Below are 15,311 nucleotides of genomic sequence, written 5' to 3'. Positions count from 1 at the left end.
GAGATCCATCCGTCAGGGTACTTAAAACTGGATGGAGCCCTGAGGAATTAAGGGCTGGAAGCCAGCCTGTGCCATCCCCGGGAAACAGTTAGACCCGAGCAGCTGAAAACCCATCGTAGCTGCTGGAACACACAACCAGTGCCAGCAAGAGCACATGTGGACCGCGGGGGACACAGATGCATCCTCGAGCGCTCCAATGGAGTTTCACTCTTAGCAGCAGCCGAGCCCGACGCGATCACCTGAGACAGCCCCAAGAAGCAAAGGCTGTCCCGATGTCAACACCGAACCGGACATCGTGCCGAGAAGAGATGGGGCGTGGAAAACCATCCCAGGACTCGTCTTTTACTTGGGACTCTGCAGCCAGCGGCAGATGAGCAGGGTAAGCTACGAAGTATAACGCAGGACGAAACAGCCACCGGTGGGGACACTGCTGGTGCTCCCCGCGGTGGGAACCAAGAGCCTCCTCTCTGGTTATCGCTGCCTTCCTCACCCCTCCACACAGCAAGCGCGGCTGGGAGGGAGAGGGCTCACACCGCTTCAGCAAGGAAGAGAAGAAAAAGCAAAGTTTTTTCCCCAAAACCAGCAAATATGGAGGACGTGTTGCCAGCAGGGTCGACGATGCGATGGGAAAGTCAAAGGCTGAGCTGAGCTTGGACCCTAGGGACTCCAAGCTGGCACAAGCAAGGTCCACAGCTCCACGGGCTCGAGTCTGGCTGGAGCCGAAGTGCAAGCCCAGCGCATCCCCGGCAGCTGCCCTGATGCAGCCGAGCTCAGCACTTCCAGCCTGCGATGGCCCAGCCGCTTCACCCAGCCGTCTGTCCCCTCCGTCACACGGCGGGCAGAGAGCCACCTTCCGACAGCAACACGGCGAGGGGCAAAAGGCAGAGGGCTTTAAAGTACAAAACATAACTATTTCACTTTCTTCGGCTGAACAACTATGGCTTCGAGTTTTCGAGCAAGCTTTCCTTCAGCTGCTGTGTTTTATTTTTTCCAGCGGGGGGGTCTGGAAAGAGGAAAGGGACTTTCAGGGGTAGGGAGATGTAGTAACGCCTACAACATTAGGCTACAGAAAATACCAAACACCACCAAATGGATTTTCTAGGTAACGGAGGTACAGGTCAGGGTGGTGGGGAGGCACCAACCACACTGTCCGCCCAGCTAAAATGGCAAAACCCACGTTAAAAAACAGACAGAAAGGTTTCCGAGCATTTAGGGTGTGAATGCTCCGGAAAAAGTCCCTGATGGAGTAGACAACTGCTGTAAAGACAGCACACCAATTCGCTCATCTTTCTACCAAGGAGAAAGGGCGAATCGGGCAATGACGTCGACCCGGTGATTTCTGCACTAGTACCGGCCCTGGGTGTGTGGTATATACCCCTGTGCGGCGGCAGCCAGCCTTATCGCAGGCACCAGAGCCGAAGGAGGTCTTGCTTCAGCACTGCCACAGACTCGCCGTGCGACCTTGGGGAAATCACTTCCTCCGTGACTCACTTCTCTTATCCCTCCTGCCGCCGAAGTAGCAAAACAAGGCGCACACACATCCCTTCGCATAGACCCGGCGACTGACGGCTGGCGGGAGCCACATGTCATTGCTGCGTGCCTGGCATGAAACGGCCTTTGGGCTGGATAACGAGTGGTAGCCACGTTTGCAGCATGGATCCCGCAGGTCGGAAGTGCGCGGCAGAGCCTCCTGCAGCCCTGCTCGGTGGGGATGCGGGGATGCACGGCAGGCGGAGGTGCGCGGTGGTCCTCCGTGCCGTGCCACGCTGTCGGCAGCCCTTTGCCTGGCGCAGCCCGGACACAGCCGTGCGACGCCGCAGCCCGACACCCTGTCAAACCGCGCTGCCCCCAAGGCGCGCAGACGCCGCACACAACAACACAGCAGCCTGCCCTGTCATGCAGCATTACTTATGTGTTCAGATATGCATCCTTCTCACATTTCTACTCCAGCAAGTGGTTGCTAGCAGAGCAGGGCTAGGACAAGTTCACCACCTGCTAAAGACACGTCCCTAATACAACGCGGGGAAGGTTATGTTACACGGGCTCCTTTCCGTGCGCAAGGGAAGCATGTACGTGTGGTGTTTCCCCCCTTTTTCCTCCAAGCCAACCGCACGCCTGGTTCACCTCCAGGAGCCCACGGAGTCGGACACGGCGCAGAGAGGGGAGAGGTCTCCCCCAACACTCAGGACAGGCTCCAACAGGAACCTTCGCTTAAACCCCCACGTGAAAGGCGGCGAACCCGGCTACAGGAATCCCAGCTCCAATCCTCCCCGGGGCTTTAACGGCACCAGCAGCGTCTGGCCAAATCCAGAGCGGCCCGGGTGAAACCGGGCGAACGCGACCAAGTTCCTTGGACCCAGAGCAGAGCCCCGCTCGAGGCTCGCTGGTCCTCGGAGCGTCACCGAGGTGGCGGCGAGGGGTGACAAGGGCCGGGGAAGAGCGGTCCCCGAAGCGCACGAGCGAAGGCGGCCGGGGGCGACGTGCGGGACGGGCGCGGGAGCAGCGGGAGCGCTGACAGCCCATGGCGGCCCCCGCCGGCGGCGGGACGGCGCGGACCCGCCCGGGGAGCGCCGGGCCGGGGCCGTCCCCCCGCCGCCCGCCGGGAGCCGCAGCGCGGCGGGACGCGCCCGGCGGAGAGCCCCGGGGCGGGGGCGGCGCGGAGCCCCGGGCCCCCCGCGGCGGAACAATGGGGCGGCGGCCGGCGGGGCACTCACCTCGGCGGCGGCTCAGGGCAGGCCGGGCGAGCCCGCCGGGGCGGCGCGGCGCGGCTCCGCGGGCTGCTGAGGGCCGGCCGGCGGCGCGGGGCCGGCGGCGCGGGCCGCGCTCATGGCTCGGCCGCCCGCCGCGGGGCGCGGAGCCGGGGCCGGCGGCGGCGCTGCCGGCGGAGCCCCCCGCCCCGCCGCGCCGCTCCTTCCGCCGGCAGCGGCGGCGGCTCCAGCCCGCGCCCGCCGGCGGGGGTGGGCGTCCGGCGGCGGGCCCCGGCTGCCCGCCCGGCCCCGGGCCGCGGGCGGCTTCCCCGCGCTGCGGCGGGCTGCGGTGCCGGCGGGCGCGGCGGGGCGGGCGCGGGCGGGGACGCCGTGGCGGGGGGCGAGGCGCTGCGTGCCGAGTGCTCCTTTCTCCGCCGGAGCCTGAATAATCATTTGGAGAAACGGGATCATTCACTTTCCTCCGAGCGCCGAGCCAGGCGCTGCCCTGTCAAAATAAAAGCCCCGCGCGCTGATTCACCGCCGCCGCCGCGCCGGCCGCCCAGCGGCCTGACGGGGACCAGCACCGGCCGCCGCCGCTCGCCCCGGGCCGCCGCCGGCCCCCCGAAGGGCCGAGGCCGCCTCCCCGCCGGCGGCCGGCCGGGGACGCCAGCGTCGCGCAGCCGCCCGCGGGTCCCCGCGTCGCCCGTCGCGGCAGAACCGCGTCCCGCGACGGCACCGGGGCTTCTCCCGCCCGGCATCTCCCCGCCCGGCTCCATCACCCGAGGTGAAGCTCCGGAGCCTCCGGTTCGGCCCCTGCCGCCACCCTGCCTATCCCGCTCTTGGGCCTGGCCGCGCCGGGGGGAGACCCCACACCTGAGCCCCTCTCTGCCGCGCCTCCATGAGCCGACACGCCGGACGCAGAGCGGCCGGTCCCCACGCCCGGGACGGGCAGCGCGATGCTGTCTTTACTAACAAGTTTTCCACGCGTTAACCGCCTTCTTCCCCTGAGCAACGGCCTCTGCTCAGCGCTACGCCGGGGCGGGGGCGACGGGAGAGGCAGGGGAGACCCCAGAGGGGGGCAGGGAGCGAGTGGGCTGGGGACAGCCGGGTGCAGGCTCAGGTGGAAACAGCCTCCACCCCAAATACACCATTAGCTCCAGCTGGGCGGCAGGAGCCCCCCACCCACCTCGGGGGCTGCTGCTGGATGCAGCTGGGAGAGGACGCAGCTGGCTCGCTGGCTGCCCGCGCTCCGTGCCCGCTCCCTCCCCCTGGCAGGCAGAAGGGAGCCGCACAAGTGCACACGCACATCAGGCTATTAAGCCGGTCCACCCGCTTCTGGATGATGCCAGCAGCATCCTAACCAGGATGTGTCACCTTCCTGTCTGCAGTGCACTAACTGCTCAGGGGTGGGCTGGGAGGAGAGGGCTGGAGGCAGGGACCACTCGGCAGCATCTCTGAGCATTGCAGAGCTAAAGGGGATGCAGGGACAAGCGATCCATCTCCACTGATGGGAAGCGACAGCCCTGACTGCAAATGGAAGCACACCTTGCGCTCCCACAGCCATCACCAGGGCCGGACTCCGGGGACCACGGTCACCCGCCCTCCCCTGGCTCGGGGCAAGGAAGCCATCCCGCCCCCAGGGAGCAGAGGTGCCAGAGGCAGCAGGGAGGGAGGGCAGAAACACGCTGGCTGCTCCCAAACCCGGACAGAAAGGATGGACGTTCTTCTTTGAAGGCACATCTTTGCCCCTAGCACAGGGTGGCTTTGCCTGTCTGCAGAAGTGCCCAGGGAAAGCAGCCAAGGCTGGAGCGGACGGGAGGGACGGATGCCCTGGGTTTTCCCTCGGGGGCCCGCAGGCTGCGCGGGTGGGCAGTCACTGGGGACCCCTTTGCAAAGGGCAGCATCGAGCATCGTTTGCTCACACCAGCCCCACAACCATACCCTGATGGACCCCTCCCAGGGACCGGGGCGCAGCGAGGCCATGCAGCTCCCCGCCTCCCCGGTGAGCTCCTGAGCGCCTCATCAGCAAGCAGTGACATAGTTTCGCGCTTTCATCCTTCCCAGTAGCAGCACTGGGCTCATGTCCCTGCAGACGGCACGCACCGGCGCAGTGAGTTAAAACCGGTGCCCAGCTACCGCTGCCTGGCACAACAGCTGGGTGCCAGGGGCAGGCTGGGTGCCAGGGGCAGGCTGGCAGCTCCTTCCCTCCAGCCACATCGGGTGCTGAGGGGACGTGCGGAGCCACCTCTCCTCCTCCAGGCCCTCTGGCTGCCTCTCCCCCCAGCTCCTTCCCCGCGGCCTCCTGGGCTTTCTACATCACAGCCCCTCGCATCTCTCCCAGCCTGCGCACATGAAAGTGGCAGAGTGAGACTGGGAAAGGTCAGCGGGAGGACCAGCCGCTGCCGGCTCAGCGCTGAGCCTCTGTCTTTAATTAACATCTGCCGGGCTAGCTGCCCTCCCTACACTTGACTCCGACTCCCAGTCTCCCCTTCCCTCCTCTATCATTACGCCCACGCTAGGAGAGACAGGGAGGGGTGGAGACGGGGAAGCAGAGTCCTCGGAGCTCCTCAAAGCCTCCCTCTGCCAACACCACCACGACGACAGCAGCAGCTCATCCCAGGAGCTGCCTCGTACATCGATGCATCGGCAAGCCCCTGGCCGGGGTGCCCAGACTGGCTGTGACCCGACCCTCCCTTGCGTGGGGCTTTCCTTGCCTTTGGGCCACAAAACATACGCCCAGGAAATCTAAAGTCCCCCTTCCAAACTAGTCAAGGACCGAGGGGGAGCCATCTGTGACCACAACTCCAGCCCAGAACTGGGAGCAGCCATCCAGAAGCGCCTGGCATGTTCTACTTCTGTGGGATGCGGAGGATACTGGGATACAGGGTCGGAAGGATTGGCCTCATCCCTTTGCGCTTTTGCCGATGAGGATGTCTGGAGTACACGGAAGCCGGGTCCCAAGCCACCTGCGAGGCTCTGGGACTTGTTCGCTCCCATCGCCGCTGCAGAACGCCAGCCTCAAGCTCAGACCTTCGCGAGACCCCTGTGGGCAAGGCCCTCGTTACACTTATGAATATGATTAATTAGGTCCAATTAACTATACTGGAATTAATGATGTGACTCACAGTTAGCTGGAGCTGCCTCTTCGCAAAGCGGTTCCCCAGTGGCTCACTCCAGTCCCAGACCAACCCCCAGCAGAGGCCCCAGAGATGGAAGCGCGCAGATGAACTGGGATGAAGGAAGCGCGCCCGGCGCTGTGAAGCGCCTGTTTTGGGAGCAGCCCTTCGCTTTGCTGATCCACAGGGTGCAGAGCAGGGAGCTGGCAGCGTTAAATCCACAGACCTGCCACACAGACTCACCCCAGAGAGGCAAAGGTCCAGTGCGGAAATGGAAGAGGCTCCATTACTGCTGCAGAGGTAGACTCTGGCCTAAAAACGTCTTTTCAGCTCTCCCCGTGCTACCCTCGGTCCTGCCCATGCCGACACAGACTCCTGGCCGCAGCGCCCTCTTCTCCCCTCAGACGCTGGCACGGATCCTACCCCACAGCCTCGCAAGCCCCTGCCGTGCCTCCACCTCCCTCGGGCTGCGCCACAAGGTCTCAATCCCACCTCTGTTTTGATGGTACCACAAAGCCGTCGCTCAGGGAAAGGGGAAAAAAGCCAAGCCAGGAGAGGCCCCAGATCTGTGCCCAGCCCCGCCGCCAGCCGGGGAAGAATGGGCTCCCTCATCGCGCGCTCGTCGGAGTTTGAGCAGGGCAGGCGCCAGCAGCAGGCAGCTGCAAGGAGCCTGCGCCACCTCTGCCACCACCCGGGCAGCCTGTCCCGCGGGCCAGATGGACCTGGGCAGAACCGGGAGCGCCCAGCTTGGCTTCTCCGCACCTTTCAAATGGGATCCCAGCCCGATTCCTTCACGCTAACTTATTAACTATCACATCTCCAGCAGGCCAAGACCAGTCACCTGCCGCAGCCAGAAGAAACTGGGGAGCGCGAAGACAACACGTGGCGCGAGGCAGCCGGGCAGCCACGGTCTCCTGCTCAGCGTCCTCACACCCGAGCCGGGCCCCAGCCCCGCTCCGTACACTGGGATTTTCCTATGCTGCAGTCCTAAGGGCAAAACACGGCCTGCGCCGGAGTACCGGAGAATTTAATCAAGCTGAGCTGTCCTCTTCCCAAATGGAAACGTGCCGTTGCAGCCACAGCACGGCTGCCACACCATCATCTAGCAAAGACAAACTCCTGACTCGTTTCCAGGATCACAAAGACGCCGAGGCTCGCGATCCTACGCACTATTCCCACAGCGTCAGACGCACTCGTAACACCTGCACGGGCGCAGGCACGACATGGCTCTTCGAGCCTTCTTCCCTTCTGGCTCTGAACGCTGTCCTCACCCTCCCACCGCCTCTGGTGCCCGCTGCAGCCACCCCAGGGCCCACGAAGCCCTGACGCCACTGGGACGCTGGCGCAGGAGATGAGCTTCACTCCTGCCACAGCAGCCCGGCCTCGGGCAGCCTCTGCCACACGCTCCAGCCGAATTTGGGCAGCTCGCTGCCCGGAGCCCTGCAAAGGCGTTTGCTTTGCTGTCCTGGGCGCGTCGCTGCCACCCAGAGCGGCCCCTGCTGAGCAGCAGACCCCGAAAAGGCGGGGGTGTACCGGAGGGGGCTTCAGCCCCCGCCACCGGGCAGGGCCAGCGGAGCCGGAGCCCCCCCCGGCCGCTGCCAGCGGGGCAGAGCCCGGCGCCTGCGGGGCGCAAGGGGTTAAGGCGTTTCGCGAGGCCACCGGCGCGATAAATGCGGATCCGGCGCCTCCCACCGCCACCCGGGGCCGGGGCCGGCCGGGGAGGGGACTGGGGAGGGGTGCGGGGGGGGGGAGGACTCTTATCCTGATACGGCGCCTTCTCCCGAGTGCGGGTTTGGAAAAACTGAGCAGGCAGGGCTGGCGCTGGAGCGGCAGCGCCGCGGCGACACAAAGCCAGCAGAGCCCTCGCCGGGAGCACGGGCGGGCGGGCGGGGCGGGCCGGGCCGGGGGCGGCGGGGTGCCCGCTCCCCCCGCTCCCCCCTCCCCGAGCCGTTCCCGGCCGGCTGCAGGCGATCCCGGCTCTGGGCAAGCGGGCCCCCCGGCCCGCGCCCCTCTGGTCCCTGCCGGCCATCGCGGCCCCTCGGCATGTGCCCCGCACGCGGGCGAGCGCGCCTCGCAGGCGGGCAAACCTTCACGCCTACGCGTCGGTGGCGGGTGGCGGAGACGGTGCCGGGGCAGAGGCGCTTTCCACGGGCACGCGGAACCACCGGCAGCAGGCAGGGAGCGCGGCACGAGGGTGCCAGCCCCGCGCATCGCTGCTGACGCCGCTCCGGCCCACCATCGCGCCAGGGATAACGAGAGTCAAGAAGGCGAAGGAACAGCTTTGGCTGTCCCTGCTACTACAGTCTTACAGTCGGGCGGAACGAGGAGCGGAGCAATCCCTCCCTTTGATTTATTTACTCGGTACCTTCGTCTCCAGAGGGCTCCTGGAGGCCCGGTCACTGCAGAGCTGTGTCAGCGCAGAGATCAGGACAGTTCTCAGGGAGGTCACGCGCCTGACACAAATTCAATTTTATTCAATGTCTCTATTAGTATTTGGGGTCACTTGAAGTCACCGCTCTGTAAATGGGGTCATAACAGGAAAAGTTAGCGAGCTGCTGCCTTGCGCCATCTGCCAGCACGACAAGGACTCGTGTTGCCAGTAGCCTGGACCAGCACTTGCTGCCCCCATCCCCGCACATGCCGTCTCCATCCCTGAGACACTCACATTACACCTCGGTGTGCGAACGCCTCAGCCAGGCAGAGCCCTAGCTGGGGGAAAGGCCTCTCCCCTGGCGTCTCGGGGGCTGACCCGCTCTGCAGAGGTGCGGGGGGTCAGCCCGGCACACGGGGCTGATGCCCCTGCACTGACACTCAGCTGCCGGGCCAGACCCTTCTGTCATAGAATCACAGAATTGCCCAGGTTGGAAGGGACCTTTCACATCATCTAATCCAACCATCTGTCCTGCGTGCTGCGGGGAGGGCGACCGTCTGAGGAAAGCCACAGGCTCTACTTGTGTGCTCAGGCTGCTCTCCCGCCTCTGCTCCCTCGGTTTTCATCCGGCCCTTGCTCATCTATGACCCGATCTCCCAAAACACGCGTGCAAATGATCAGAGGCTGGAGCCCCTCTGCTGTGGGACAGGCTGGGAGAGCTGGGGGGGTTCAGCCCGGAGGAGAGAAGGCTCCGGGGAGACCTTCCAGCCCCTTCCAGTCCCTCAAGGGGCTCCAGGAAAGCTGGGGAGGGACTCTGGAGCAGGGAGGGGAGCCACGGGACGAGGGGGAAGGGTTTTCCACTGAAAGAGGAGAGACTGAGGTGAGATCCGAGGAAGAAATTCTTCACTGCGAGGGCGGTGAGCCCCTGGCCCAGGTTGCCCGCGGAGGTGGGAGACGCCCCCTCGCTGGAAACACTCAGGCTGGACGGGGCTCTGAGGTGCCCGCGCCCACGGCGGGGGGGCCGGACCCGGTGGCCTTTGAGGGTCCCCTCCCACCCCACCCTCCTGCGGCGCCGCTTCCCGCAGCTCCGACGCCCCCTCCCCGCCCGCCGGAGGCTCCGCGGGACGCGGGGTCCCCCCGCTCCAGCCCCCCCGACCGGGGCGGGGCGGGGCGCGGCGGCGCCCCCTGGCGGCGCACCGTGCGGGCTGCCGGGAGCGGCGGGTCCCCGGCGGGCGGAGCGGGGCGTCCCCGCAGAGAGGAGCGGCAGAGGGGGCCTTCCCCGGGCCCCCGCTCCCCCCGCAGCCCGGCTTGGCCCCCGGCTCCCCGCGCTGCCACGCACCGGGGAGAAACGCCGGGAAACACGTCGCCGTATCGCAATCACCCTGTTTTCTCCCTACGGTGATGCAAAGGAGACGCAGGGCTGCGCCCGGGAGAATGGCGGCGTGTGCACGTAGCACAAGGGGATGTTTCAATTAAGAGGGAAAGGGAGAAGCTGTGGCTCCGGTGGAAAATGCCGAACGGAGCTTTAACATCCAGGCGCAGAAGTGAGGAAATGGATTTCTGCAGCGCGTGATACATCCTCATAGGAACGCACCCTCCATCCCCGCGCCAGCGGCTTACAGCCGGCACCTGAACCATTAAATCACGCCAACAGCCCTTCTTGAATATCTGCGTAACAGGCACCGTAACACACTTTACAACTGCCACTTATGCGGTGCGGACACCGAGAACCGAGCAACAGAGTCCTCTGGCAGGTGTCAGGAACGCGAGGGGCTGCAGGAGAGTTGCGTGTGCCAGGACACCAAATGCAGGGGTTGGCCCGGCCACAGGTATCGAGGTCGGATGGATGCCAAGGTGCTCGGCCAGGACAAAACCAGAGGCAGGAGCCAGGTGTAGAGGGGCAGGGGTGGAGGGAGGCTGCCAAAGCCCTGCTGGGTCTCCAGCAGTGTGACCTGACAGGGTGAGGAAGAGCGGTGAGGGCGAAGCAGCCCAGCTGCCAGCCCCACCGCACGTGGGCCAGAGTGACAGAGGGGGCTTGGGGAACGTCTCCCCCCGGCCACTGCCCCTTCCTCCTTCGAATGCAGCTGCTCTCCCCATTCAAGCAAATAGGCTTGCAAACACCAAGGCGCAGTTACTTAAGGAACAAAGAAGCCAACAAGTGACAATTCGTTAAGATGCAGCATTGCAATTGTGATTTTCCGCACACGCCCTCAATCTACCAGGCTGAAGCCCAATTTTCCCGGACAAAGCAAAAAGCAGCAAGAAGGTGACAGCGCAAGAGCCTGGAGCAGCCTCTCCTCCCTTACTGTCTCTCAACCATACAGCACTCGCGACGCCAGCCTGGTCTTTGCAGAAACGGGCAGGAAAATCCCTCAGCTATAATGAAGAGCACAGTGTGTACCTTCCCAGGCCACCCGAGACAACGGCAGACTCGAAGCGGGAGAGACCCTTGGGGACCTGAGGGTGTCCAGGACCCCCTTTCAGAGCTGCGGGACGCAGGAAAGGCCACGCTAAAGACCACAGAAGCAGAATTACTTCAGCCAGTCCCTAACGGTCTTGCTGTATTCCCCCAGCTCCTCCTGCCTTCATCCCTGTTAGCCGAAGCCCTGCAAGCTTCCCCATCCTCTGACAGCCACAGCTCTGAGTCCAAGCTGGAAAAGGGGCGAGAAACAGGGGGGAAAGGCAAAAAGGAGTTTTTCCAGAAGCCAATGAAATGCAACTGTGAACATAGTTCCCATGGTAACAGCAGGATCCAGGGGAAGAAAAGGGAATGTAAATCGGATTATCAAGGGGATGAACAGGGAGGGACGAACGAACCAGTTGCATCCGCCAGCCCAGCCAGGCTGCGCCGTGTGCCCCAGGGCCGAACCCCCTCCTCACCTCACCCGCCCGGAGCTCCCCGTACGGCACCTTGCTCTGCTCCGGAGTCACCCGGCGAGGCGAGGTCCCCACGGCATGACAGGGCTCACGGAGGGAGTCCCACCGCTCCCAGCCCAGAAACTTTCCCCGGAGCAGAGCAGTCTCCCTATGATTGATGCGGTATATTACTTTCACTGTCTGACATCTTAACCATAAATGAGGAGGAGGCTCAAAAATGCCCTGAACATTAAAAAAAAACATATAAAATCCACAGAGAAGTAACTCACGAGACCCAAGATTTATGCTCCTCCACCCACAGGGGAAGCAGAGCACTCCTCCGTGACATTCCAGCAAGGACTCCGGCTTTGCAGAGCGAATGCAGTGAAATCAAGGCGGCCTTCAACAGAGGCAGGAGAAGCACAGCAACCGGCATCAGACGGATTTAAGCCAGCACGCCCAACAGCGGCAGAGCCCCCTGTTCCAGCCTGAGCAAGGACTCCAGCCCCCCAGCTGCTCCCTAGACCCGTCTCTCCCGGCACCACCGAGCCTGCTCGCCGCACGCCCTCTCCAGTGGTGCTTCCCAGCCTGGAAGGGGTTAAGGCCCAAAAGCATCTCCTGGGGGTTTGCTACTTCTTTTCTGCTCTGTTTTATCTCCTCAAAGACAGAGATCGGCTGCCTGGATCCGGCTTGACCTCACAGCGAGCCCGCAGCCACCCTCGCTGCGCCGCGGAGTGCCAGGGTTGGGGGGGGGCACGGGAGGGACACGCGGATCTGCTGCGCTGGAGCCCTTTTGGAGACGGGCGCGCCTATTTTGGGACGGGGAGAGGATGCTTCAGCAGCACCCTGCAGATGTGGGTTCGCGCGGCGCTGCCAGGGACACAAAAGGACAGAGCCCAGGTCAGCACTCTCCAACCCACAGGGACCCACCGAGAAGAGGAGCCCCCGAGGGCGAAGGGACCTCCTCTGCCCGCCTCTGCTCTGCAGGGCCGGCAGCACGAGGAGCCGCAGGTGGTGCCGCGGCTCCCGCACAAACCCGGCAGAGAAAGCTGCACCTCGGCCTGATCCGGGGATGGGTAGAGGGACATCCCCACCTGTCCCCCCAGGACATCCCCAGGACAGTTAACACCCCGTCAGAACGCTGAACCGGCCCCACGTAACCCGCTGGTTGTCCCTAACCGGAGCCCAGGTTTCAAGAAAGGCACGATGTCCAACTGGAAGCAGGCAAGCCATCTCCGGGCGGGCTGTACCGCATCTGGCACAAAGTGTGGAGGCGGCCTTTGATTCAGGCCCTCAATGCAGCTTCCTCCATTCAAAAGGGGAGCGAGGTCTGAGATCCCTGTTTTCGCTCTGCAATACGTGGAGCGGGTCCTGCCCAAGAGGCTCTCAAAGTCTGGCATAAAAGGAGCACTTGTGTCCCCACAGCACGGAAAGAAAACGGAGCGAACAGCACGACGCAGGACTGCCCAGAGCAGGGCTCAGATCATCTCCGAAACTCTCAGGCATGATCCAACAGCGAAATTGTCAGGCCTATAGTACCAAAGTGCGTTCCTGTCGGCAAGTGTGTGTGGAAGGAACGACCAGGCGCGCCGGCTCAAGTCCCCCAAAGTCCAGCCATGCAGCGGTGATGCCAACAGGAGGAAGGAGCAAGATCTCAGCAAGGGGAGCCTGTGGAGGACCACAGCTCTGGAAGGGAATTCAGACAAAGCTGCTATGCTTTTCTTGGACATGAATTTGAGTGGGAGGTGTTTGTTACTGCCAATACATTTTCCCTCATACACAGTTCTTCCACATGAGGTTGAACCGTTAAGCGTTGACAGTGCATCTGTTAAGATTGGCTCTAGAAACCAAATGTTCTTGAAAATAAAGAGAGAAACATGCTGTGCTTGCCCTTCATCTTCCCAGCCACCCAGCTCCCGGCACCATGAAGAACAGCCGCGTGGAGCAGCCCACGTGCCCGAGAGCCACTGTGTTTAGAGTACTCCTCTGCGTGAAAGGCACAGCAGGCTGAGGAACACGGACAAGTTCCCCAGGGACGCCAGGACTCGGCAAAAGGGTGGCACGACAACGTCGGGCTTGTTTCTGCTGCCAACGTGAGGCTCCAAGGAAAGGTCCCACAGAAGATCTGGGAGAAGGGCTCTTGCCAGTACTTCCAGTTCCTCTCCTGCTTTGTGCTTTCTTTTTACAACCGCTTTCTGTCCTACCTCCCACGGCAGCTACCTTGGGCTTAGGGCAAATGGTGACCCTGCTTCTTCACAAAGATCCTGCACCCAGCAGATAGCACCAGGACCACCACAGACTATGAGCTCTGGAAGAGGACATCCCTGCAAACAGGGGAAGATGGTCTTCCTCCAAGGTCATGAAATCTTTTCTTCAGAGGAAGAAGGAAAAAAAGGAGAAAAAAAAAAAAAAGGCAGGCCAACGTAGCCTCCTCACTTGACTCCCTTTAATTAGTAACCATCTGGTTTTGAGAAGAGCTGTCAACCGATGTAGAGCATTTGGCAAGCTTCCTCAGCTGCTGCTCTTCTAACTTCAGTTCTTCTTGGAAACGCTCTAAGCCCCGAGATGCCAAAAGGAAGCGAAAAGAAAAGCAAAAGAGAAGAGGGCACGAGTGAAGCAGAAGAGCAAGGATGCAGAATAACCAGGCGGATGGAGTGGGACATTCCCCAGTTCCACTCCCAGGTCGGGGAGCAAACCGCAAACGCTGCTGGCCGTCCGAGAGCCGGGAAGCCCCCACGCAGGCAGCCATGGGAGGAACTGCGATACCTCGAGCACCGTATTTCAAACAAGCCGGTAGAAACCCCTCGACGTTTTCTGCAAGCCGGGTTGCTCCGTTTGGCGGCCTGGCCAAATTCCTGCTTAGGCAGTGACTTTCTGTCTTCCTAAATTCCCTCCCTCACCGAAATGTCTTCTGTGTCCCACCCAACCGCTGCGTGCCTGCAGTTACCTGCGCTGCCCCAGCACAGTGTCCATCCACCGGGACAGACGTGGACAATTTACAAACCAAATGCATCGTGCCCTGTGGACGAGAGCTGCGATGCTCTTCCGTGAGTTTTGCCCCGGTTCTGCCCGGTGCCACACTCTGCTCAGAGGGGATCGTTCTCCACCCAGAAACCCGCAGGTGCGAAGGGAGCGTTTCACCCAGCGCGTGGAGGGACGCCAACCCCTCTGCTCGGCAAGCTCCCGAGCCGCAGCAGCTCAGGTCCTCAGGCTCTGCTGGCACGAGCCCTTTTGCTCTTTTCGGGGGAGCAGCCGCCCCGGGAGCGACGCTGGGCGGCAGGAGCCAGGCTGCAGCATTTTGTGAGCGCTGCCTCCTCATTAACATTCCGCACATGGCTCAAGCAGCTTTTAGATTACTCCTTCCTGACTCTGGGACCTCGCGCGTGAGTCAGAGGCTTGCACGTTTGCTTCTCCCCATCCCTGCGAGCCCACAACACATGGCAAACTGCGTTTTGAACAGCTCCCTTGATTTCTGCGCACAGACTACCTTCTTCTCACTTTTGTGAGGAAGCAGAGTCATCCTCTACTCCCGCAAACAGCATCACGCGCGCAGGGACCACCACCCTCTTTTCTCACAGACACGGCCTGATTTTGCAATACCCTCAGATTTTGCAATACCCTCCTGGAAGCAGGTACGTCGGACTCCCCTTTACTCATTTCCACCCCGTCCCCGTGTGGTGCGTCAGCTCCCTTTCCCTTCCCCAGGCCCACGGCAATGGGGTACAGGCACAGATGAAGGAGCGGAGGGTCCGCATGTTAAATACAGTAATACCCCGCTACGAACAGCCCGGGTATCGTTTCCCAGTGCGTTTCTGCAGATCTGTCGTATGCGTCAAAGGAGTCCGAGATCCAAACCTACGAGATCCTCCCGTTAAACCTGCCCTGACATTCACCAGCCTGTCACGGCAGCAGAGCTGTAACCTCGTTGACTCCTGACCCGCGAGTAAAAGGCAAGCATAAAATTCCTTATTAGAGCATCTGAAACCACCAGGGACCCACGCCTGATTAACATTCTCGCACATTTCCAGAGGGGCAGATGAGCAGGTTTCAGCTGCCGTGATCTGCGTGGAGCTAAGAGATGGTCTCGCTTTCCGTCTCGGGAGCTGCACGGGACTCAGGGTCGGCTGGGATGCCCACTGTCAACGGGGCAGAGCTCAGGAACTCTCGCGCATCCACTTCTTTTAAAAGAAGGAACGTGCCGGTCTGACACGCTTGGGGGACTGGAAAGGCCCATGCAGGGGACAGGGAGGCGCCCAGGCAGGTGGACCACGTTCGGGTTAG

The 15,311-nt window shown here is 62.6% G+C and overlaps 1 protein-coding gene across 3 annotated transcripts in view; it reads right to left on the bottom strand.

Annotated features, from left to right (window-relative positions):
• BCL9L (BCL9 like) overlaps positions 1-15,311 on the bottom strand; it is a 66,873-nt gene that overhangs the window by 45,667 nt on the left and 5,895 nt on the right. For 2 of the 3 annotated variants that reach the window (XM_074561138.1, XM_074561140.1), the window contains exon 1: positions 2,715-2,834. The exons of the other annotated variant lie outside the window; for it this stretch is intronic. The gene's annotated coding sequence lies outside the window, so the exon portion shown is untranslated. Of the gene's footprint in view, positions 1-2,714; positions 2,835-15,311 lie in introns of those variants that run through there. 3 annotated transcript variants of the gene reach the window in all.

This window comes from Larus michahellis, chromosome 17 (genome assembly GCF_964199755.1).
Source record: "Larus michahellis chromosome 17, bLarMic1.1, whole genome shotgun sequence".
NCBI lineage: Eukaryota > Metazoa > Chordata > Aves > Charadriiformes > Laridae > Larus > Larus michahellis.
This window is presented reverse-complemented; position numbering and strand designations above follow the sequence as displayed.